The sequence below is a fragment of the Pipistrellus kuhlii genome, unplaced genomic scaffold, assembly GCF_014108245.1.
Source record: "Pipistrellus kuhlii isolate mPipKuh1 unplaced genomic scaffold, mPipKuh1.p scaffold_m20_p_12, whole genome shotgun sequence".
NCBI lineage: Eukaryota > Metazoa > Chordata > Mammalia > Chiroptera > Vespertilionidae > Pipistrellus > Pipistrellus kuhlii.
In genome coordinates this window covers 1786384-1811310 of record NW_023425427.1, presented here as the reverse complement: position 1 = coordinate 1811310, position 24927 = coordinate 1786384, and the positions used below count along the sequence as shown (strand labels likewise).

At 45.7% G+C, this 24927-nt stretch overlaps 1 protein-coding gene across 3 annotated transcripts in view; it reads left to right on the top strand.

The window, feature by feature from the left end:
• Window positions 1-24927, top strand: part of ASTN2 (astrotactin 2) — a 700161-nt gene that overhangs the window by 356432 nt on the left and 318802 nt on the right. The window lies entirely within an intron of this gene.

Sequence of the window (24927 nt, the reverse complement as noted above, 5' to 3'; positions counted from 1 at the left end):
TGGAGGAACATACTTTTGGAATAATGGGAATCTCTTAATAAGCTCACCTTTTAGTGCCTTCTATTTGCTAGGTTTATACATTTAGTTATTTAATTTTTACAACAACCCTATGAACTAGCAGTATTATTCCCATTTTAAAGATGAAAACATTGAGACTCAGAGAGGTTAATTCACTTGTCCAAGATCACACAGGTGTTGTAAAATTGCAGGGGCAGGAGTATCAAACTGTGAAACCCATGCTCTTGAGCACTGGGCTTTCTCACCCTTAATCCCCAAATGCATGCAATGGTGAGATTCCTGCCTCAGATTAAGTTCAGTATCCTGTTTTATTTAAGGTGTGAGATCTGGAAGTATATGTTCAACCATCACAGACACAAAGATTGCTAAGGGAATTACCATTGATTGTGGCACCTTTTGTAATTAGTCTTAACAATCACCTAGTAAGATAAGTATTATATCCAAGCTTCTTTACAGAGGAGAGAGAGGGAAAAAAAAACAAAAAAACTCAAAGAATTGAAGTAACTTCCCCAAGTTTGCACAGGAAAACAGCTGGATTTATCTCTCCAGCAGCCACCACCGTATTCGGGATGCATATAAGTGCCAATGGAAAATAATGGAGCAGCCATCTTTTGTCTGCACCATGCCTCAGCCTGCAGAGCTAAATGAATTTAAAAGGCAGTTTTTTAATAAGGCCACTGCTTAGGTGTTTACCAGCCTGACTAACTTCATTAGGCTCTGAGGCTTATTGGGGGCTTTGCTTCCTATTAAGGTTGTCTTAATGCACTCTCGACTCTGTTCATTGGGAAGCATTCGCCACAGCAGGCATTGCTCCTGGTCAGTACTTCAGGGCCCTGTAGGAAACTGGAAGTAAACTTGCAGAATGCGGGTCCCTCTGAGGCTTCTGAGAAGAGAAATGGGGCTTTTTTGATCCGAGGTATCCAGATCTCTCCCTGGAGCCTTAGCTTCTCTCTCCTTGGTGGAGGCAGGGCTGGTAGTCAGCAGCTATGCAGCAGCACACCGGGGAGGCTATTAAAATACCCAAGTGCCTCTGGCCAGTCTGCGGTAGTGGCTTCCTGAGCCCCTGAGTGCTCCTGACCACCTGGAACCCTGTGCTAGGACTCCCCAGATGTCCCCTTGGTCCAGGAAATAAAGGACTAATCAGTGACACAGCAGAGGACCCACCATATTCAGATAGATTGATTGGTGGGGTGATCTGTACCCATCGTTCAATTCTCAGACTATTCCCTCTACCTGGAGACAATTTTTAGCAAGAGGATGGAGTGGCTCAGAACAGTCCCATGGCCCATTCATATTATCCTCTCAGTGCCATTTTTTGCCGTGTGTAACATCTTGCACAGATTCATGAGGAATTGGGATGTCCTACCTACGGCTTTAAGTGGTGGAATTTCAGTCAATGCTGAATTTCTCTTGGCCTCTCCCCCCCCCCCCCCCAATAAAATTCAGGACCAATCTTTGCCAATAAGTAATAGTTTTGAAGAGGTTGCCATCTCCTGTTTGTTTGGTTCTCTTTCTACCTGGTTTCCCTCTGGCCTTGTGAAATGAATGTTCTGGTTTAATTGCTTAAGTGCTCTTGTTTGTAATCCAAACTTGTCTTGGCCCACCTGTTTCAAAAACCTGGGACAGAATGGTGCGACTTTCCCGTGGGAAGGGACTCTCTCCTGCTCGCCTTCCTCTGGCTCTTCCATCTGCCTGATGTGAGCCAGAGGGGAGGTAAGAAAGCACAAACAAAGCCACTTGGGGCCTCAGTGAGTCAGCCTTACCCGTTCATGCAGCAAGAGCTGGGAGGGATGGAGAGCAGATAAAGAAGAGGAACTAGGATGGAAGCTCAATGTAAATGTAGGCCTTTATATTGAGATATATATATTGTAATATATATATATATATATATATATATATATGTGTGTGTGTGTGTGTGTGTGTGTGTGTGTGTGTGTGTGTGTTAGGGGAGAGGGAAAGAGAGGTAAGAACATCACTGATGAGAGAGAAACATCCATTAGCTGCCTGCAACATAGCTCCTTCTGGGGATTGAGCCTGCAATCTGGGTTTGTGCCCTGACGAGGAATCAAACTGTGACCTTCTGGCTCATGGGTCAATGTTCCACCACGAGCCGCACCTGCCAGGCAGGCCATTTGTTTTAAAGGAGTTCCTGTTTCTGAATGCCCTTAAAAAAATACTGCCTCTTTTACCAGCACATGTAGAATTCAGCTCGTCTTTAGTGACAGAAACCCAGGATGAAAGTTGCTTCTCCGGGAGATGGAGCTGTATTTCTCCTGGGTAAAAGTATAGAGGAAGGGATTCTAGGCCGGGGTGGTTACTCTTCTCCAGCAGCACTTAGAGATGCAGGCACTTGCTCCTCCATCTGTGAGGTCTGGCTCTCAGTGGCTGCTCCAAGATGGCCCTGCAGCCTCTGCAGTCACACTCCAAGCATAGGATGGAGGCAGGATGCAAAGCTAGCTGTATCCCAAGGAGGAACGCAGAGCCGCTATAATTTACCTCTGTGGATAACCTGTTGGCCACAAAATAATCTGGCCTCTCCCAGCTTCCAGGGAGGTTGGGAAATGTGATTTTATTCTGGGGAGCCAGAAACCAAATTAAAATATCTGTTTTGTAAAAGGAACAAGTGGCTATTGGGGTCTAACCTTGGCCAGTTTGTGTTGATGTAGCATCACATACCTGGCTCTGTGTCTGTCTCCATCATTAGACTGAACTCTAAGAAGGAGGTGACTGTATTTACTTCATTATAGTATACCCACCACCTGCACTGGGTACCTAGAAGAGGTGCTCAATGGGAATCTTTCAAAAGCACCTGCATCCAGTTATGTGGTCCCACAGCTTACACCCTCCAACAGTGTCCCATTGACCTTGGTGTCAAATCCAGGCTACTACCATGGCCTCTAAGGTTCTATCCCTCTCAACTCACATGCACTACCGTCCCACCCCTCATTATCATGATTCAGGTGAACGAGATTATTTCTGTTCCTGCAACTTGCCAAGCTGTTTCTTCTCAGGCCCTTTATTTATTTATTTTTCTTGAATTTATTAGGGTGACATTGGTTAATAAAATTATATAGGTTTCAATTCTATAATACATCATTTGTATATTGTATTGTGCGTTCACTACCCCAAGTCAAGTCTCCTTCCATCACTTTTTATACTCTCTTTACCTTCTCCTATCTCCCGCTACCCCCTTTCCCTCTGGCACTTACCATACTGTTGTCTGTGTCTATGAGTTTTATTTGTCTGTTTTTTTTTTGTTTTTTTTTCTGTCTTCACCTTTTTCACCCTTTATGTGTGCTGTTACCTCTGCCTGGAATGTTCTGCCTGGCCATGTTCACTTAGCTGTTTCACTTCACTGAGATCTCAAATCTACCTCTTGATAGTTGTTTCCTTCTTATGCCATAAGAGAGGTGGCCTTCATAGCCCTTATCATGATCTGAAATTGTTGTTTGTATGGATGTAAGCAGGGAAGTAGGTATTGATTTACTTGCTGGCTTTTTGCCTCCCAAGTTAGAATATAAACTCCCGGTGGGCAGAGGTCTTGCCTGTCTGTCACTCATGGTATCCTAGATGTCTAAAACTGTTTAGTTGGCTGTCAGTAAGCATTTGTGAAATCAATTAGAAGTTAGCCGAGTGGTCAGATATAACTTCAAAAGTTAAACTCCGTTCAGTTTTTTTGTTATTGTTTTTTTGTTACATATATTCCTCCACAAATTTGCAAAGTAAAATCTAGAAATAAACCTTAAAATCTGTGCAAATCTACAAACTTGTTGCCTGCTGCTCCTCCCAGGGCAGGTGTCTGCCTTCATCCCTTCTCCCATGAGATGAGAAGCAAGTCTTCATTTTAAGAATCAGCTTTAGGAATCAGCTGCCAGCATTTGTAGACTCCCATGCCAGATGGCCTGTCCTCATCCGGGACCCATGTGTAGGTCATCATACAATGATCAGAGGGATAGGCAGAGGTACCAAGAGTGAAGATTAAACATCAGTGGGACCAAACACCTTGCTCGGTTATGTCAGCAGGTTGATGCCTTATTTCAGAGATGGTAAAACAAAAACTTACAGGGGAGGCAGGGAGCTTGGCTGGTGTCTTTGAGGAGCAGAGTAAACCAGTAGGAGCAGTAGGAGAAAAGGTCAAAGAAGTCATAGCAGGAGAGGGTGGGAGAGTACAGACCCAGCAATAATTGGATTGTGTCAGTAACCCAGCTAGAGCGGGATTAGAGGAGGAGAAATGGGGATGGAAAAGAAAATGAATTCCAAAGCCTTGGTGGAAGAGAATCAGAACCTTAGGAGGCAATCTAATGGCAGGGAGGAGGCATGGGTTATTTGAAACAGAAGTAAAGGTCACGGCTGATTCTCTGAAAATGCCTGTCCTGGGAGTTTGCACAGGGACCTTCAGTCGTTACCATGCATACAAAGTGCTCAGTAAATATTTATTGAGTCAAATCCAAGTTTGCTCCCTTCTCTGCCCTTCTACTGAGCTTTTACTTTATCCCAATTAACTATAGCAGTCTCTGACACCCAATTTTGGATGATAACTCCCTCTCTGTCACAACAGTTTTGCTGAATAAGACCTGCCCTCTCTCAGGAACCACAATGTGATCAGTGCTGAAGTCAGGACTAAATTCTAAGACACCAGCCAGCACTGGAGCCGGAGGCTGGGTCATTGTGAGCCCAGGCCAGCAGTCTTAAGATGTCTACTTTCTCTTACTGCTCAACAGCCACTTCCTCATACCTGGAGCTTCCAAAAACAAGTCTTGCTTGTAAGCTCTCCAGATCCAGGCCAGCAGTGGTAAATGCTGAACACTAACCACATGGGCATCCACAAAGGTCCACCTGGCATTCTGAATGCCCTCACCTCTGTGTCACTGCCCACCCCTTTCTGCACTCATTGCAAGTTCCCGTTAGCTCTAGCAACGGGAGGTCCATGTACAGCCAGCACTGGACACTCTGGATGTCCCGCAAGCATTCTTCCCAGTGCATCCCATCGACTCCATTAATATTTGGGGACTGGCAGCCAAGATTGACTGCCTCATTAGCAGGCGTCGTGTGGAACTCTGACAATAATTAACAACCCAACAGTCTCATTTGCTGGCCTATCAGAGAAGTATTCAATCAAAAATGTAATTTGCCCGATTCCTCCGATTCCTCCATTTAGCTAAGGAAGACTATTCCTTCAAAGTTTTAAATAGTCTAATTAAGAGGGAAGAAATAGAAAGGGAAAAAATTATTAACAGTGTAGGTTTAATGTGAAATTGCTGGAGCGAATTAATAATGCAATAACCATTTTTAGCAGCTGTCTATTAGTTTGTGGGCCAGAGTAATTCAATTAGTCAGCAAAGAACTGTTCAAATTAGACAGCGGGGAGGGAACAAGTACCATTTCGTCTCCCAGAATCACCGTGGACTTTATTTCCCTGGGTTTGGGAGCAATCCCTAACACTCCACGAAAAGAATTTCTGCCTTGCTGATTTCTTGAGAGGATGACGGAGAAAAACTCATAGTACATAACAAGTGTCTTCAAATGGCCACCATTGTGATCAGTGAACAACGATGGTTGTCAGGCTTACAGTAAATGTTGGATTCGTTACCCTTTCTGACACATTTCTTTGCATCTTCACAAGTCTATGTATCCTAATAGTCCAAGACTTTTAATATCATTTTTTTTTCTTTCTCATATCTCTATTCCATGATAAACTTATATACACTTTGCAACCTTTTGCCTTGCACGTGGAAGAACCAAGAATCTGCCGCAGACCCTGGAAGTATGCATGAGGTTAGAGGAGAATAGCTGTTACATGAAGATTTATGTGTAAAGTAAAGTTCAGGGTGTGTGACTGCTCATTAGAATTCAAGTTTATATGTGCATTTTTCCTTGAGTATCTGAAGAAGCCCATCGGCGCTTCTATAGGAAGGTATAATATAGTGTAATAGTTAAATGCTGGACCTGGGGGCGGTCACAGCTGAGTTTGCACTTCAGCTATTTCTCTTAGGCTTATAAAATCCCCTCTCTGAGCCTCGGTTTTCTCATCTGTGAAACAGGTAGGAATAGGCCTACTTACTGGGCTGTTGTAAGGATCCAGTGAGGTCTTGCACATAAAATACCTGCCATGTCGTAGGTACTGAGTAAATGGTAGCTGTTATTTAGCATTATCTGGAAGGTGGTTGAGAGGCCAGGGATGGGGAGGGAAGCTGAGATTGAGCTGTGGAGAGTTGTGGGAAATGCTGAACTATAGGGAATTGAAAACAAATTGATATGGTGGGATTGTTGCCCTGGCATGAAAGGGTGTGTGGAGAGAGCTGTGGCTAAAGCTAAATGGGTGTGGTTTCAGGGATAGGAACACACCACAGGGGCTGTTGGCACTGACAATCGGTTGTGTGTATTGTCAATCACTCACTCATTTATTCCAAGAATCCTTCCTAAGCATCTGCCACAGGCATGATGCTGGGCTACAAGGAAGACAAAGATACTTCAGAAAAGACCCCCCTGAGATGTGTGTTCAGAGAGGAGATAGCACTTGAGTGGACACATGATTGGAGCCCAGTAGAGGCCAGGCACTGTTCCTTGGGAGCCAGCAGGTATCAAAGGGACAGTCTGGCACAAATTTCTGTCATAACTAACTATTGATGGTGGCCAGGGCAATTTGAATTGATGGAGCCAATCCATCCAAAGCTGTGTGCTCTGTGAATACGCAGAATTGAATTAGCAGAGCAGGCAGAGAAGGAACCAGAACACCAGCGAAAGCCAGGAAAACAAACCCCACCAGCTAGCTTCCCTTAGTAACAATGAGTCTAAAAATAAGAAGCTCCATGATTGTAAAGTCTAACTCTACATTTATTTTTGTATGATCATGTGACAAAACCACATATGCTAAGGGTTCTGCTTGATTGATGTCTTTCAACCATAGAAATCAATCTTTTGGAAGATAGGAAACCCTGTGCCCTAGGGAGAGGTTCTGATGAAGGAAGTGGTGGAGAATTGGCCCAACAAAAGGCAAGGTGTTGATGGAAGGGGACAGAAACACCTGCCCCCTACACATCCCAGCTAAATTCTCAAAGTTTTCTGATCTACCCACAGACAATGAAAATGAGTCTCTTTAGTACTCATGTTCAGCTTGTCATGAGTAGACTGTTCAGGCGGAACTCTGCTATATCCCGACTAATTAATTTACCCAACACTTGTAAACCACAATTCACTGTTCACAGACTGCCTGCTCAGAGTGTTCTCTTTCCTTCCCACTTTCTTATAAATCCTAATTTTACTTTTATTTCTAAATAATGATCTCATGGCTGCCACCTGCTTATATAGCAAACTGACTTGAGTATTTCTGAGTTATTCTCCAGTGAAGACCTTGGGCTTCTGAATGAGCTACATCTGGGCTCATCTGATTATGAGAGCCAGTCATACCTTTCTTGTAAAACCAGTGAAAAATAATAGCCACACCAAAGCTCCTACATTTGTTCTATGAAAACGGACCTGATGACATTAGGGGAAGAACAGAAAGAAGAGGGTCTTTCAAGAGCAAATATAGTCACCAAAGCCATAAGAAGTACCCAATAGATATCTCTGATTTGGAGGGTGGGCAGTACCAGTTCAGTCACCTGCATAAATTGTTGGAATCAATGTGTTTTTTGAGATTCTTTTTTTAAAAATGATCCTAAGAGCTCTGATGAGAGAGCATTTATAGGTGCAATCCCAGGAACCTCATTGTCAGGTTTGTGACCAGTGTGGCAATTGAATGAGGCCTTGGTGATTAGACAGAGAATGGCATACTAGGCAGGGGACAAAGGACTGTAGACCATTTTGGATGGAGCATGACAAATAAAGGGGGAAGTATGCTTTGGAAGAAAGAATGGGACTTAAACATAAAGGACCTCATTTCCAGGCTAGGGGTTTCCACTTGACTCTACAGACCATGAGGGGACATTAGACGTGTGTGTGTGTGTGTGTGTGTGTGTGTGTGTGTGTGTGTGTGTGTGTAGGGAGAGAGATAAGAGAATGGTGCAAGGAAGTAGAGGCACATGGGACCCAAGCTGGGCACCAGGAAGCTTGGACTGCCTTAATCATTAGCCATGGCCTATAATGTGTACAAATACAAAAGGAGCAGCAGGACCAAGCTTGGGTGTGTTTGAAAAACTCAAACAAGTACTCAGGGATTATAGATAATTCCAAATGAGGAGGAGGTTCCTGGAGCCTGTCCTGCGCTCCTTTTAATGCGTCTGTGTGCCAGGGAGCCTGTGTGAGTCCGTGCGGGTTTGTATACACACACATGCATCGTGCTACCTCCCAGGCAAGGGAAAGCAGCCTGGCTCTGGCATTGCTCTGAGACTCCATGCTGCTGCTGAGCTCTGGCAGGAAGAAGCATGTCTTCTCCTTCATTAAAAAGCTACTTGAAAGACAACCACCACAATAGGTGGCATTTCTCCTCTCACTGGGAGACTTTTCACCCTTCCCTACAAGGTTCTTAAGAAGCAGCTATTAATGTAAAACACTCAACGGAATGCCTAGTATGTGGTAGACACATGATATATAATCACTGTGAAATTAATAAACAGAAACCTCATTTAAAACAAAGTCAGAAGGCTAGAAGAGAGAATTCTCATACATCACTCAGTGCCCTCTACTGACCCCAACAGGAAGAGACACACTTCACACCTCCAGCAGTAAGTGGCACTGCTTAACTTCCTCAGCAGGAAGCAGAACAGATTCCTCCTTGCCCAGTAACAGCTCAGCCAATGGGAGATGGCTGCAAGTCAGCCAATGAAAAGTCAGGGTATTTTTCAGTTTCCTCCAATGGACTCTTTGCTTCCAGCATCTCCATTCAAGTCTATAAAGGAGTTCCATGCCTTTTTCTGTGGACTTGCATGTGGTTGGCCATTGGACTGTATGATGATGATGATGATGATGATGATGATGAAGAAGAAGAAGAAGAAGAAGAAGAAGAAGAAGAAGAAGAAGAAGAAGAAGAAGGTGGTGGTGATGGTGATGATGATGATGATGATGATGATAATGAAGGTGATGATACTGATGCATGGGTCAGAGCTTTGAGCAGAGTACTTAAAAAGATATGTCTGATATTTTAGTAATTGAGATTGAGGAAATGATTTCTTTTTTTATATATGAAGCAGATTAGGTGTATTATTTTAGCATTGAACTGAGGGTCAAGATATTTTGGCTTTAATCATCCATTCTCTTTTTTCCTATATGTAAAATGAGAAGTTAGATGTTAAGGAATCATTCAGCTAAGGCCTCCAAGTACCTTAGGCGACTTGTCCCAAGTCATACATTAGTCAGGGAAGCTTCTGGTCCTTTCATCTCAAAGTCCTTGAGGTTTTAGGGGAGGCAGGAGAGACCTATTCAACAATAGAGCACACTCTGTTGTGAGATGGTGAGCTCCCTGTCATGGGCAGAGCCTGGTGGCCACCCCATCTGGATGAGCCAGAGAAATCCCTCACATGAGTCTGAAGTTGGATTAAGTTTCCTCTTCTAAGACTTAAAGATTCTCATTTTAATTCTTAGTTCCCACCCTCTGGCCCTTTTAAGATGGTCCCACCCCCAATGAAGACCAGCCATACATCAGAGGCCCTGAAGAAGTCACCACCCCCAGGAGCAAAAGCCAATGGATGGCTTTGCCAAACCTGAGCAAAAACAAAACAAAAACAAAAAAACAACCTCAAAATCACAAAACAGGAGCTACTTTCTCCATCTCCTTCCTGCTCACTCACCCTTTTCTCCCCCCAAAAATGCAGATGACAGCACCCTTCTCTAGGCAGAAGTCTGATTTTTCCAGGAAAACTCCCTATAAAGACTTAAGGGCAAGAGAAGTCATACTGACTTGGACGATCATGGAGTAAACAGAATGCAAATCCTTGCCCTCCAAAGACACAATTGGCTGGTTGAGGTGATAACCTTCAGATGTGAGAAGCAATTAGACACAGCCCAGGGGAGACTGGACTGCTGCCCTCCATCCTGCTGGGTGAGCCCGCCCCAGTCTGCACCTCTTCATCCACAAAACAGACTTGATTAGAGCCTTAGGGCCATGCTCTTGAGGAAGATAAGCTTGATACTTAGGCTGTGTTTGAATCTGAACTTTAACATCCTCATCAGTAAAGTGGCATTGTCCCTACCTCATAGAATTTGTTTTCAAGTGTAAGCCAGGAATATTTGCCTCTCTGGAAGATGGTGAATATTTAATGAACATAAACCTCTTTCTGTATTGCCTCTTACCACATAAGGTCTCTTCCTATTTTCATATCTCATGTGCCTTTTAATTCACCATTTTTAAAGCAGCATTTTCAAAATAAAAAGGCAGAAATCCTTCGTTTGCTAAACTTACATACCAGCTTAAAAGTACCCACTGCTTTGCATAGGTAAGTTTTAAATCAAATAGAGTCACAATGTATTTTTTTTTTCTTGAACTATCTCTTCTACTTAATACAAAGCTTTAGCCCTAGCTGATTTGGCTCAGTGGATAGAGCATCAACCCACAGACTAAAAGGTCCCATGTTCAATTCTGGTCAAGGGCATGTACGTAGGTTGCAGGCTTCAGCCCTGGTTGGGGCACCTATAGGAGCCAACCAATCCATGTGTCTCTCTCACATCAATGTTCTCTCTCTGTCTCTCCCCTTCTCTTCCACTCTCTAAAAGCCTCGAGTGAGGATTAACAAAAACAAACACACAAAAAAATATATAAAGATTTTAGATGCTTCCATGTCAGTTCACACGTATCTACTTTTCTTTCATAGCTGCGTCATAGTCCATAGTACACACATTTTATGATCTGTTTAACCACCCTCCAAAATGGGCCTGTAAGTTACAGTATTTGTTTTACTTTTATAGGCAGTGCTGTAATAAACAGCCTTATGCATACATATTTGCCTATGTTTTAGCATTTTTAAGTTCCCTCAAGTGGAATTACATGGTAAAAAGAAAGGTACTTTAAATCTTGATAGGCATTGCCAGATTGCTTCCTGAATCTATGACCTGAGGGTTAAAGTGGTCATTATTGAACACACATTGATTAAAAACGCACTATAAGTCAAGCATGCTGGCAATACACAAAATGAATCAGACTCAAGGCCTTCGTTGAGAAGCTTAAAATGTGTTATGGGCACTTAGTTTGTAAGCAATAACAATTCCAGGTGTAATATGTTCAGGAACAGCTTAGGGTAAGACAATACGAGGTCATCAGGGGAAGGTGGCTTTGGACTTGGTAGAGGACAGGAGGCCTGTGGGTTATATGATTTCTAGGGGAGTCTCACCTCCCAAAGAAATGATCAACAAAGACTTTTAGAAGGAGGTGATCCAATATAAAAGATGAAGGGAACTAGGGAAGTAGAGAAGGGCAGGCAGGCATTGTCCATGGGCATGGGGGTCTGAAATAAGCAGGCTCTCAGGGCAGATAGGCCTGAGTCCTGAATCTGCTTCCTACCACCTGCATGAACCTGGTAACAACCTCCAGAAACTCTCGTTTATTCATCTGTAAAGTCGGGGTAGTCGTTCTAGACCTCACTATCCATGATGTCACCCATGTCCTTAAAAATGTGGTTGCCACAATAAACAAATCATAAACCCATCCTGCCCACATGGGAGCATCACACATTGTAGTTGAGGGTGAAACAAGGCTATATATGGTCAAGAGCCTAACACAATGCTTAAAACACAGTGAAGCATGTTCGAAGGCAAGAAGATGACATGAGCATGAATGAAGAGGTTTTGCAAGACACAGGTGGAATGTTGACCCAGGATCTTCTAGGAGATCCTGAAAGTTGGTTGCTCCGTTCTTCCCTTTCTTCTTCTTCTTTCATTTATGTTCTCTTCTTTAAATGTGTTCCTTGTTAATATTGTCACGTACAGGAGCTAAAGAACAACTCTTCGTCTTTCATGCCATTAAAATTAGAGTTTCCTTGTAGAACAAAGACAGCTGGGCAGCTGCTTTGAGCTTGACAGTTCGACTGGGGCGGGGTGAGGAGGGGCTGCCTTGGAGAGAGAGACATATATTCAGGAAGAAGTCCTCCTTCACCCACAAAACTGCTGCTGTCCTGGGAGGAGATTTAGAACTTAAAGACTCCATAGAGAGCATCGGAGCCAGCCGCCAGCTCTATGTATGGCATTGGGAAGAATAGGAGGCAGTATTTGAAACTTATCACTTCTAACAACTGAATTACAAGGAGTAAGGAGGGGTGTTCATGCCAGCCATGAACTGGGGACCGCCACACCTAATGCCTAACATATCAAAATGGCTATAAAATAAACACAATTGACACAATAAACTCCAAGAATTGTTCTGTGGTCAGCAGGAGAGGAGGGGCCCCTTAGCGCTTAGGAAGTAAGAATGAGACCTCCTGACAAAGATGGACCACTACTGACAGGTCAGAGGATAGGAAACATTAAAGCACTCACAGGGTGAGTTCCAGAGTTGAGACATGGTCGTTTGGACATGTGGCAGAAAGTTCTGTTGGTCAGGGAGGCTGTGGGGAACCAAAAGCCCAGGGATGCGACAGAACTTACCAAGGTCATATAACCAAATAGGACCACAATTAATTCCAATGTTCAGGACTTTTAAACAGTGATCTCCCATCTCCAGCCTCCATCCTTACCACATCAAACATGCCCTGTTCTTCCATCCAAACCTGCCCTAAACAGGTTAGCTGGACACTGAGCTCAATGGCAATAACTTTTATGGCACTCACCTTCCCTCCGGTACCAGGCTCTATGCCAAACACTCTAGGACACAATCTCTTGGCCTTATTGTAGAGCTGAGAAAACCAAGGCTCTGGAAAGTTAACTAACTTGCAAAAAAAAAACATAGCGCCGGGCCGGTGAAGCTCAGTGGTTGACCATCAGTGAACTAGGAGTCCACAGTTTGATTCCAGGTCAGAGCCCATGCCCGGTTTACAGGCTCTATCCATAGTAGGAGGCATGCAGGAGAGAGCTAATCAATGATTCTCTCCCATCTTTGATGTTTCTATCTCTCCCTCTTCCTTCCTCTTTGAAATCAATAAAAATATATTTTGAATGATATAGTAAATAAATAGCAGCTGTTTATTAATTTTCCCATGTATAAAAGAAATCCCAAGTCATAAACAAAAAAGGAAAATGGAGAAACTATAAATATTGGTTGATAACATTCTGCAGTTTTGCTTTGTTGTTTTTTTGGGGTTTTTTTTATTTGCCTACACATTGTGTTCTTATTTTTATAAGACTGTAATTATATGTCCATACATCTTTGCATCTTGCTTCCTGTTATAACCTGTGTGTTCCATGTTATGGCACCATATTTGAAAACATCAATTCTTCATAATAGTCCATGTAGTAATGGGGGTGCCAGAGGGATGCCAGGAAGGGACATGGTGGAAGGGGAAAGAAGACCTAAAGGGAGACAGACGAAGTGGGGAGACTGGCATTTGGAGGCAGAATGTAGATAAGAAAAGAGCAAGGGAGACTGAGAGAAGCCTGTGGGATTTGGCTGTTGTTTGATTCACAGGTTATTTTAGGCAGGTTTGTAGGAAGGCATCAGCACGCCGAAAGAGCTGGAGAGAGGCTCTCCAGGGACTAAAAAATTGCTCGCATTTCTAGCCTGGATGATGGCAATAATCTCCTGACCCATTCCCCAGCCTTTAGCCTGATGACATGTGACAGGAAGTTCTGCTGACTATGAGGCTTGCCCCTCTCCACCTCCCACTCCCAGTCAACACCTGCAGGAAGTCCTCCCTGCTCCAGTCAGTGAGCATCCTCTCCCTCCTCCCCTGTCGCTCTGGATACCTGGTCTGTCTACGCAGGCATGGGCAAGCTCCGCTCCTCTGTGTTCACACCAGTCTCAGGGCCCAGCACAGCCAGGCACACAGTTGATGCTCAGATGATTTTACCGAATTAATTGGCTGACCCATTAACTAATTCATTATCATGAGATACCTCCTTCTTTCTTTCCACCTTACTTTCCCCTTTGCAGTGCTGGTCACCCATTAATGTGCATAGGAGTCATCTGGGAATCAGGCTACATTTCTCACAAGTACAAGGAGAAAGCTGTGCCTCTTCAAAGCACAAGTTAGGAAATTCTGTTGTCACCAGACTGGGCACCTTAGCATCTGTATGTCAACATCATTCATTCATTCATTCATTCATTCATTCAATAAATACAGACTGAACATAAATTCTGTTCTGAGCACAGTGCTTGGAAGTGAGAATTCAGTCATGATCCATGTAGATGTAATCCCTGCTGTCCTAGAGCTTACGGACTAAGGTGAGAGGTTGGCAGTAATCCAACAATGTGCAATTAATCAGTACTTGTACACTCAGCTATGTGCCAGAGAGGAAATTAATGCAGTGCTAGGAGAGCTCATTGGTATTGGTGGGCATGACCTCAACAGGGGATGTCAGGATAGCCCCCCTGAGAAAGTCACAGTTGATCTGAGATCTAAAGGATGAAGAGTAGCCCAGCCAGTATGGCTCAGTGGTTGAGCGTCGACCTATGAACCAGGATTTCCCAGTTCGAGTCCCAGTCAGGGCATATGACCGGGTTGCAGGCTCGATATCCAGCATGGGGTATGCAAGAGTAAACGGATCAATGATTCTCATCATTGATGTTTTTATTTTTCTCTCTCCCTTCCTCTCTGAAATCAATAAAAAATATGTTAAAAAATAAATAAAAGGTGAAGAGAAAATGATGAAAAATCAACTTCTAAAGTTTGAGCTGTGTGCTGGTCCTCTGGTCAAAAGCCTTTTCCAAGGAAAAGGCTAGTCACAGCCATGGGAATTGCTGGCCCTCCAGCCAATGGAAAGCTGCCACTGCCAGCCAGGTAGCAGCCCAGGTATTTATAAGGTTAACAGTGGCATTGGTGTGTCTGCAGGTAGAACGCTCCCCAGGCCAGGAGAGGGCATTCTGGAAGTCTGACAAAATGGGCATCCTTGAGAGAAAAAGTTTGCAAAGAACATCCCATACTTTGAAAGAAGGAGTTGTGGAGTGGCCCCTGAAACCTGGGCTCCTTTGTGTAGATCTGGGCACAGAGCTCTGAAACCAGGCTGATCTGAGGCCCACACCAGCTATGTCATATGCTGGTTTTATGACTGTGGGCTGCTGAGTTCTCAAAGACCCTTAGGTGACTGGTCTATAAAGTGGGGACCCCAGTATCTACCTGGAAGGCTAGTGGACTTTAATATCTGCACAGTACGCTCTGCCTCAGGAGGTGCCACTGTTGAAGTGGTCACGGGACTAGAGAGGAGAAGGCAGCTGCCAATGAAAGAAACTATGACCCTTAAACCCTTCCACTTAGCACTGAGGCTGCATCTGAGCCTCAGATGTCAAGGGGGGACCTCTCTGTATGATGGGCTTCTGATGACAATGAGCAAGATTGAAATATGTTAATAAAGCACTGTAGAATGCCTGAAACAAAGTCAGCCTTCAGTAAAAAGGAGTTGCATTACTTTACTATTATTATTATTATTAATTAAACAACAGGAATGGCATAAGCTTAGTTTATTTATTTGTTGTTTAAATATATTTTTATTGATTTCAGAGAGGAAGGAAGAGAGAGAGATAAGAATATTAATGTTGAGTGAGGATCATTGATTGGCTGCCTGTTGCATGCCCCCTACTGGAGACTGAGCCTGCAACCTGGGCATGTGCCCTGACCAGGAATTGAACCTGGACCTCCTGGTTCATAGGTTAGCCACATTGGCTGGGAAGGCATACGTTTAGTTTAGACTTTACCTGCATGGCCAGAAAGAAAAAAAGATTCAGAAATGAGATGTGTTCTTCTGAAGTCAGAGCTATTGTCCTACAAGTTCCTGAGGATGTTCTTGGATCATCTATTGTATTCCCGTTACAGATGGAGAACAGAGGCCCATGAAAGACAGGTGCCTTCCCCATGTTCAATAGCTGGCTAGTAACAGCCTGAACTGAGGCTGCCTGACAGTCCAGTGTGCTCTCTACCACACCATAACAACTCTCATTTAATGGCTTTCTTGTCAATAAAGAGTTTCCTCTCCGAAGCCCCGATTCTCCCATTCATCTCCCCTGCTTTTCCCTAACAAGACTCTCTGCCCCAGCCAGGCTGTCCTGCTTAACTATGTTTTCCAGCCCCCGCACCTTTGCCCATGCTGTTCACTATACCCAGTAGGCCCACCTTTCCCTTTGCCTAACAAACATTCCCACTGCTCTGTTCCTTCCCTTTTCTCGGGGCCCTGGAGCCCGAGATACACCCACAGAGCTGCGCTATGAGAGGATGTGAATCTTTGCATCTTACAAGGTACCAGCCCCCCCATCTTTTCCATGAGGAACGCTGTGAGGCAGCTCGGTCCACGTGGCTCCACTCACCTCCTCGCACATGCCCGAGAGTTACGAGCGGTGTAGATTATTTTAATGATAGTATTACTTCCAACCGCGCCTCTCCCATCTGTTCTCCCCCAATTACGGGTGCGGAAACCCAGCATGCGTCTCCATTGTGGCAGTAGAGAATAAAATATAAGCGCTATAAAAATAGAGTGTGTTCTTTGAACAATACAGTTGGCACCTGCGAGGCTCTCCTTGAGTTTCCAGCTCCCCTGCATCTTTGAGAGAAAGCCTCCTTCCAGAAAAGGCCCAGCGTGCCCAGCTCCTTCCCCTGCTACCAAGAAAGGACAAGCCAGCAGGGTTTTGTCCAAGAAACAGCTGGGGGCTCTTGTGGAAATGGCCCAAACCCAGGTGAGAAGAGTCCAGTTGGTGAGAAGTCTGTTTGCCACACCAGATGCATGAAGTAGGGGTTGAGGCTGGGAGAGGTTAGACCACGCAGGTTCCATGAATATGTGCAAAATTTAAAGAAGCAGAAGCATGGCAGGCAAAGTAAACCGAAAGTGTTAACCTGCCTGTTTTTGTCCATGAGGGGAAAAAAAGGGCTCAGAAAGATTAGGTTACCTGGTTGAGCTCACAGAGTAAGCAAATAGCAGGCCCTTATAAAGTGACCCCGCCTCCCCCACCCTCCTCACAGGTGGGTTGAGGTCCCTGTTTGCACCCCCATATCCACTGAGTCAAACCCCAGCTGGCATCTCTCACCACAGCCCGCAGGCAAGAGTCAGGATTAGATGCAGAAAGGAAAATCAAGAAAGGGCAGCCAAGCCCCAGATTTCAGAAAACAAATCATTCTTCAGGCAAAATACACTTTGGGGAGGGAGGAAAGAAATCCCTTCAATGTTTTATTAGAGGAATTCAGCAGCTACAAATATTAACAGCACGGCTATGAATTACTGAAAATGCATCTACCTAAGCCAGCCTATAAATTAAACATGAAAAGTTTTTGTCAGAAAGAAAGAGGCGGGGTGTTCTCTTGCTCCTTTCTCTGCTCTCCAGAAGAAAGCAAGCTGACCTCAGGTTTACAGAGCACCTACTAGGTGCCAAGTGCTATGGTGTGCTCTGACTGTGTGTGGAGTTTCCAGGAAGCCTAGGAGAAGGGGGATTATAGGGTGCTTTTTTACAGATGCAAGCAACCAAAGGTTTGAGCTGGAAAGTGATTTCTCTGCGGACACATCGTTGGCTAATAGGGGAACTGACTCTGACTCATCATTCGCCTGAATAAAAATTATAAAGAATAAAAATTACAAAGACGAGACAGAGTTCCCGTGGGCAGCTCGTCTGTTTTCTTCTACTGTAAACTTCTTACCTTTTCACAATACATTTGTCAGAATTAAGAATTTTTGGTGCACTCCTATGAACTAACTCTGGACTTGATTTGAATTCCACTAGTTTTTTCCCATTCATACCCTCTTTCCCATCCAGAATCAAAGACACAGCATTGCATTTAGTAACCTTGTCTCCTCCGGCCTGAGACTGGTCTCTCAGTCTTATTTTTTTGTGTGACCTTGACAGTAATAAGGAATACTGGCCAGGCATTTTGCAGAACGTTCCTCAGTGTGGGTCATGCCTTTTCTCCCAGCTGTGGGACAGCGGGTAAGAGACTTAAACTCTCTTACCTTGTGGGTATTCAATAAGCTGAAGCATGGAAACTCCCCACCCCAGGCCAATGCTCTCAACCATCAGGCCCAATGTTTTATGGGCTTGGTCTTACTCTCTTGTGAGTGAAGGTGCTATGGATGGTATATAGGGCATCAGGCTGCTTTGCAGTAAAATCCCAGAATCAAGAAGGACTCGTAGGCTCATTTGTTCTGACCTGCCATTGCAGCTTGACCTATGATGGGCATGACAGGGCAGAGAGCTCTGGCAATGAGTGGTGCACTGCTTTGTAAGGCACTGATGTCACCCTTGAGTCACGAGGCCTGGGCCTCTTCCTCTACCCCACTTCTAAGCCCTTGCAAGTATCTACTCCCTCTCTTCCTAGAGATTAATTCCTTTATTCCTTCCTTTTCTACACAACTCTAATGCTCCCTTCTGCCATCACCCTCCCTATGGGTACCCTTGCTGTCTGCTGCACAGAGAAGCATACGGAATGAAAAGATTCAAGCCCACTGGCTCGCTGGGGTCTGTGCCGTATCTGCTACCTTCCCTCATGGGAACACTCGACTCCAGTTGTGAAGTATTTATCAGACACAAAGGGAACCTGAGCTTCAGAACCTTCCCTTGCTGGCTCCTGTCAGGGAGAAGGCCACTGGGGTTTTCAGAATATTCAGGATGAAGATGCTAATCAGGAACATTTGCATGCAAGCATCTCAAGCAAATTACCCAGTGCATGGTTCTCAAGGCGATGGTGGGCAATGACTCAAGACATTTTTATTTGTCACTCTTGTCGGGAAGGGGTACTCATAGCATCTAGTGGGGGGAATGGCAGGGATTCTGCTGGAAGACATCCTGCAATGCACCGACAGCTCCCCACAGTACAGAACGATCTGGCCCCAAATGTCAGTCTTGCAGAGACTGGGAAATCCTGGCCTAAAGAGACCCAGAAGCAGGGTAGGTGCATTTTTAAAAAGCTTGTGATTTGTTTTGATTTCTTTTCTCATACTAAGTATTCACTTCCATCCCTAATTTGGAATTCATGGGTTGGGATTCTTTTCCTCAAAGAAGCTTCTCCGAATTGCATTGTCTCAGACTCACAGCCCTTGCACTGGGACTGTCCTTGCACTGGGTCACTGGGCTCCCTCCTTCCCATTCCAGGCTTCACTCTGGCAATTTCTCTTCTCTGCTGTCTTATGCCTATCCATATAGACATGCTTTAAGACCTCTCATCTGATAGAACAAAGCAAAATGCTTTCTTTGACCCCCTCCTAATGAATTGGCCTCCACTCCATTCACTTCCCACCTTTTATAGCATCACCCCTCTAGAGAGTTATGTGTATACTCCACCCCCTATCCCTCCCCTTTCTTCTCTCTTGAATCTGCTCTCACCAGGCTTTTGACCCCCTCCCTCCCAGGAACACACTGAAATGTTCTTGTCAATGCCCCCCATGACCTCCATCTTGCCAATTCCAATGACCAATTCCGAGTCTCTGTTTGCTGGACCTCTTGTCTTATGGAACATAGCTGGGCACTCCTTCCTGCGAGAAACATTTTATTTAGCTTCCAAGACAACCCTGGCTCCTGGGTCTCTGCCTACCTCCTAGGCAGCCATTGCTCACTCCCTGCTGGAACCTCCCCGCTTCCTGACATCTAAATGTCAGAGGGCACCAAGGCGCGGTCCTCTGGCTTCTCAATCCCGCAGGGATTTCACTGTGCGGCAGCTTTAAATGCCAAATAGCTCCAGTCCGAACCTCATAAATGCCTCAATTTGAATGGCTAATGGGCATCTGTAACGGTCTGTGTCTGAAACTGAGCTCATTATTCCCTCAACCCTCTTAGCCCTGCGTCTGTCTCATCCTGGAAAAGACACCATCGCACCCTGTTACTCAGGCCAAAGCACGTGGAGTCACCCTTGACTAGTTCTGCCTCTCATATTCGCCTCCAAACTGTGAGCAAAACCTATCTGCTCCCTCTTGAAAATGTCTCCATTATTTGAATGGCGAATGCCTCAACCCCCTCCTCCATCTGCCTCCTAGTTCAAGCCAGATGAACTAGGCTTCCTCAAGGCTTCTCCACTTATGCATCCTCACCAAGTCCATTCTCCACAAAACATCCGGAATTATCATTTGAAATAAAAAATCAGATCTTGTCACCACCACTCCCCCCCCCCACCCCCCCGCGCCCAAATGCAAACCCTACTCAATTTCCCAGAATACTTAGAATGAATCCAATATTCTCTCCACTACCTAGACTCTTTCTGATCTGGCCCCTGCATCTCTCTCCCATTTCCTACCACCTCTCATGCACTGAGCAAGACCCTGTCTGTTGTCCTCCTGGCACTCCATGCCCAGTTCAGTTCCAGGGCCTTTGCCCTCACTGTTCCCTGTTCAGGGAATGCACTTCTCCCAGATGGTTAAGTAGTTAGTCCTGTGGCTTCACCAAGATCTCCTGATTCTACTTTATATGTGCCCATGCTACTACTGAGAAATGCATATATTATTATAATGTTACGCATTATATACTTATGTTGTAGGCAGTTCTATAAACGCAGCCTCTAAAATAGTGGTTGTATTGAGCACACAAAATGGATGTGCCCAAATGCATGCCAGTTCTCACCCTGACTTTTTCTACCTCCTCTCTGTCGTTTATGCCTATTGATCCCAGCTTCCCTCTGGGGGCACCCAACCGAGCTCTCCTCCTCTGTGAGAGCCTTTAAAACAGGGGTGGGGGACCTTTTTCTGCCAATGGCAATTTGGATATTAATAACATCATTCACAGCACATACAAAATTATCAACTTAAAAATTAGCCTGCTATATCTGGTCATTTAATCAACTCACCACTAATGCCTTGGCAAGGCCAGACCAAATGATTTCTTCGGCCTTAGATGGTTTTGAGTTTCCACAGCCAGAGATCTACAGCCTTTTCAAAATGTGGGAGGGCCAATGCCATCAGCACTTGATTAAATGGTTCTAGGCATTCTTGGGGGCTAACCTAGTCTTATTGTCTCGGTGCCTCCGACAGCCTTCGGTACCTGAGCAAGACAAGATCTCTGAGGCTGACAGCATCTTACGGTGGACTGAGGCCCAGGGAGGAGGCCACCTGTCCCGCTTCCTCAGTTAGAGGCACAGCTGGCCTGAGGACCCAGTGGTTCCAGGGGGCGAGCTCCCCTGCAGCACCCCCTTTTCCTTGCTTCCGCACTTCTCTGTCACCCTTCTTCCTCCCACTCCCCTCCCACTCTGCACTGCCTCCATCACATTTTTTTTTGTTGTTTTCTAGTTCGAATGGTAATAATCTTGCTCTTACATATGAGCAAATGGATCCCTGCGCACGGTACAGGTGTTGGGAATGGATATTACCTGCCATTTGTCTTTCTTAATCACACTCTGTTCTGAAATGCAGCCACTTCCAGGGTGAAATATGGCCCCCATTTCGCCATGCATAATGCCAGGGGGAGCCCACGAAGGCAGGCCACCTTCTGTATGAAGGCACAGCACGCTCGGAACAAAGGTTGGGAGACTTTCCTGGGCCTGTGGCTTGGGCCGGCTATTGCTCCGTGGAGCCTTCTCAGAGACCTTTCTGTGGGGCTGCAGCTTACTCTCCAGGAACCCTGGGGACCCAGACTGAGGACTGAAGTGCCTTGGCCCCAGGAGAGCCTGGAGTGTAGGTAACCCCAACCTCCAGGCTTTTAAGCTGCAGTGAGGGGCATGCATTCCCCAGCCCTGTGACCACTGGTCAAGGGAAAGGGCACTGGCCCTCCAAAGTACTGAACCCATTACCTCCTATTGGCGCACAGCCAGTGATACATGCTCTGGGTTCTCAAGCACATTTCAGCACTCCGTGGCTGGGTGATCCGGGTTTAGTGTCTTACCCTCTTTAAGTTCTCCATTTTCTCATTTGTGTAAAAGGAATCGTGGTCGTAACTGAAAGGGTTGTTTGGAGAGTTAGATGAGGAAACCCATGCAACACTCTTAATAGACTACAGCAGTGGTCGGCAAACTCATTAGTCAACAGAGCCAAAAATCAACAGTATGATTGATATTTCTTTAGAAAGCCAAATGTTTTCAACTTAAACTTCTTTTAACACCACTTCTTCAAAATAAACTTGCCCAGGCCATGGCCATGGTGTTTTGTGGAAGAGCCATACTCAAGGGGCCAAAGAGCTGCATGTGGCTCATGAGCTGCAGTTTGCCGACCAGGGGACTACAGTAATAGTTGCTCAATAACTATTAGCAGTTGTTACTGTAAGTCAATGCGAGAATTAATGGAGAAATGCTAAATAGCGAAACAAAATAGGAAAAAACATAAATTTTAGAAACTCATGGATATATATTGTATTTATTGCAATAATAACACCAAGTTCTCACTTTAGGTGTTTTTAGCTTCTTACCTCATCCTTTTTCCTCTCTGGTCTCTGTATTCCCAGTTCTCCCTTGCTTTTGTAAAAAAAGCATTTCAAGCATCGTACTAACTTGCTGCATCCATCCCTCCGTATTTTATTCTGGGCTTACATCTCTCCTTTTTTTTTTTATAATATATTTTTATTGATTTAAGAGAGGAAGGGAGAGAGAGACAGAAGCATTAATGAAAAGAGAGAGTCATTGATCGCTGCCTCCTGTATACCCCCTGCATGCCCCATGGGGATCGAGCCTGCAACCTGGGCATGTGCCCCAACCAGAAATTGAACCGTGACTTCACAGGTGGATGCTCAACCATTGAGCCACCCCGGCCAGGCTTTCATCTCTCTTTGATCTCTTTCAACTCACACTCCCTGAGCAGCCACCGTCTGCTGGACTCCGGAGTGCAAAAGGCAACAAGGCCCAGGTTACACCTTCTACAAGTTGGTTGTCGAGAGGGTGTGATGGTCACATAAGCAAATCATTCACCCTCCAAATGAACACTGAAAGTGTTATTAAAAAATAAATAAATAAAAAATAGGGCTGTCCAGCCCTGGCTGGTGTGGCTCACTTGGTTGGAGAGCTGTCCGGTACACAGAAAGGTCAAGGGTTCAGTCCCTCCTTGGGGCATACACGAGAGGCAACTGATCCTGGGGTGAGGATGGAATAAAACATTGGGCTGCCCAGACACCTGGCATTCCCTGGTGGAGGTCCCCTGCCCACTGGAGGCAGGAAGGAGGGAGGGAGGAGGGGAAAGTCCGAGGGCTGGAGCTCCACACCCTCCCCTACCTGCTTCAACCCGAGTGAGCAGCAGCACTTCCTCAGTCACCTGTGTCCAGGTCCCACGTAAAGTAATGCTTGAATAGTTGGTTCTGCTGCTAATTTTGTCTAACTTGGAACAACATGCTTCCACTGGTCTCTGACTGGGCTGAGGGCCCAGGTGTATCTGCTTAACCTGTCATCACTCAGATCCTCTCTGCACTTGGTATTTAATGAGCTCACCTGGGCCTGGCTTCCTGCCCCGCCCAGCCTGCCCTTTGCTCAGCGTCCACGCAGCCTTCTCTGGGCACTTAGCCTCCAGGACCCACAGGCGGCCTCTCCCTAGATTTTGGCAGAAGTCACAGGCTTGGCAGGTCAGTGGAGACCAGGGGCCTTCTGTCTCTGTGTGGCCATGAAGGGCAGGCACAAAAAGGTAAAAAGGGTGAAAGAACATTCTGGAGAGACCAGTTTGGGGGTTATGGGCAGAAAACGTTTCCTGCATGTCTTCTCATTTGGACCTGTGATTCCGAGGCTCTTAAAGCTAAGATACTGGGGACTGGGTCCCAGGCACCATGCCTGTGGGGGCCGCCCAAGGAAACCCAAGGAAGCTCAGTTTGAGCCTCACCTTCCAGGCTGTTCTGAAGGGATGCTTGTTGGAGGGGGAGGACAAACACATTTATCGAGTGTCTTGCTTTGTTGTGGAATTTGTTAATATTCAGTGTTGTTATTCCTGGGTTTCTACTTGCGTTCTTGCCCTGGGCACCGCGAACATTCGGGTGGGCCTGTCTGCTCAGGGAGAAACGGCCAGGGCAGCCCGAAGGCAGGCAGACCCGGCCTTGCCCACCTGCGTTCACTGGAGCTCCCTGCGTGCTGGCAGCGCCTGTGGCGTCTTTAGAGGAAGGAGGCCTTGTTGGGCTGGAGCGAATGCCATCCTGCATTCAGGGCACGTTGCCCTCCGGGCGGATTCCTCCAGCCTCTCCTCTGCTTTTATATCCTGTGCCTGTCTTGCTGAAGTGCTAAGTGGTTTGTGTCTTTACAAATGCCCCTTTTGTATCTCACCAGCTCCTGCGGTCAGCCCACAATAGACTGTACATTTGTTTCCGCTAGGACTTCTCAAAGGGAACACACGTTCTTCTGTAGGAGAAAATCTGCCTCCTCCTCCTCACCCCTCTTCTCCCCTCCCCCCAGAAGTGAAGTCCAAGGTGAACTCCCTGGGTGGTTTCTTTAGTTTCTGAAAATAGCCAGGACTCCCAGGAGGGAAGCAGCAGCGGCAGGAGGCTTTTAAGGTGGGGAGCGTTTCGGAGGCTGGGCTTGCCCCTCACTCTCTGCAGAATTCAGGACCGCAGAGGAGCCTTCAGGGAGCTTAGGGGAGCGTAAGGGGTTGGGGGTTCCGAAAGCATGTGGCCAGGGCCTCACAGTCACACTTACAAACACAGAGCCTGGACACTACCCCCCAACAACGCCCTGGGGCACAGTCACAGAACTGCATGGAGGATGGAAGGATGCGCCTTACACAGCCTGTCAGGTTATTTTTGTCACCCTGTTTGTCATGTGAATTTTAAAAATCCTCACCGGAGGATATTTTTCCATTGACTTTTGGGGACAGAAGAAGGGAGATGGAGATAGAACATTGATGAGATAGAAACTTCAGCTATCAGCTGCCTCCCACACGCCCCCTACTGGGTAGGGATCAAGCCTGAAACCCAGGCATGTGCCCTGACCTGGAATGGAACAGGTGACCTCTTGGTTCCAGGGTTGACGCTCAACCACTGAGTGACACCGGCCAGGCAATGTGAATTTCTTTTAAAGAAATATAAGTGGACCTGGCCTT